Source organism: Egretta garzetta, unplaced genomic scaffold (genome assembly GCF_000687185.1).
Source record: "Egretta garzetta isolate BGI_Z169 unplaced genomic scaffold, ASM68718v1 scaffold4, whole genome shotgun sequence".
Taxonomy (NCBI): Eukaryota; Metazoa; Chordata; class Aves; order Pelecaniformes; family Ardeidae; genus Egretta; species Egretta garzetta.
In genome coordinates this window covers 27,914-28,953 of record NW_009259329.1, presented here as the reverse complement: position 1 = coordinate 28,953, position 1,040 = coordinate 27,914, and positions in this window count along the sequence as shown.

The following is a 1,040-nucleotide window of genomic DNA, read 5'->3' as shown; positions in this document are numbered from 1 at the left end:
ACCGGGAGCTCTGCAGCACGCAGCTGGGCTGGAGAAACCGAACCGCGGTCACCGAGGGAGTGGGGGAGATGAGAGAGATGCAAAAAAACCAACGTCAAAGGCGGGTTTTGTTCGTGTCCCTTATCTGCTCTTAAAAAAATAAAAACCCAGCCTGGGTTTGGCCCCTTCGGAACTTAAACCCCTCCGCTGAGCGCCGCCGTTTCATTTTGCTACTCCTAATAAAATAAGGCTCACGAGAGCGCCAACCAGCAAGGAGTGACGGCGATGTCCCAGAAAGCCATTTCCTCCCATGCGAGGCAAGCCAGTGGCCGGCTGCCAACGGGGACAATGAGGGACGGCGAGGCCGGTCCTGCGAGCCCTCGCGTTCCTGTTTACGCGGAGGCTTGGTCGTTGATCAGAGAGATTTCTCCCGGGTATTCTTCAAGATCATTTTTTTAATGAAGTCATCGCCAGCAGTGCCCCGCATCCTGCGGGAATCGACCTCCCGCGCGGGGTGCCTGGGAACGGTGGCACCGTATCGCGGTGGGGGACCTTCCCGAGTGCCGTGCAGCCAGTGCCAGCAGCTCCATCGCGGCCTTTAAGGCCCGGGTGCTCCACGGACCTGCTGGGCTGCGGCCGCCCCGCCAGCCCTCGCCTTGCCCGTCTCCTGACGGCAGCGTTCCCAGCCCCCCGTCTGTGCGCCCGGAGCGCAGGCCTGGCCAGGGCGAGGCACAGGCCGCTGCGATGAGAAAGGGAAAAAACATCATGGTGACCCTGATGGTAACGAGGGAGTTCCCGCCGTTATCTCGGCCTCCCTTGAGCCCAAAGCCCGGCCAACGCCCCGGCTTTATCAGCCCCCCGCCCCCCGGCCATGGCACTGCTGGTGGGTGTAGCCCGAGCAGCGGCCTGGCGTGGGGACGGGAATGTGGTGACTTGGGATGGGAACGTGGTGACTTGGGATGGGAGTGTGGTGCTGGGGATGGGAATGTGGAGAGCGGGGATGGGAATGTGGTGCTGGGGATGGGAGTGTGGTGAGGTGGGTGGGGAATGTGGGGGGGGGG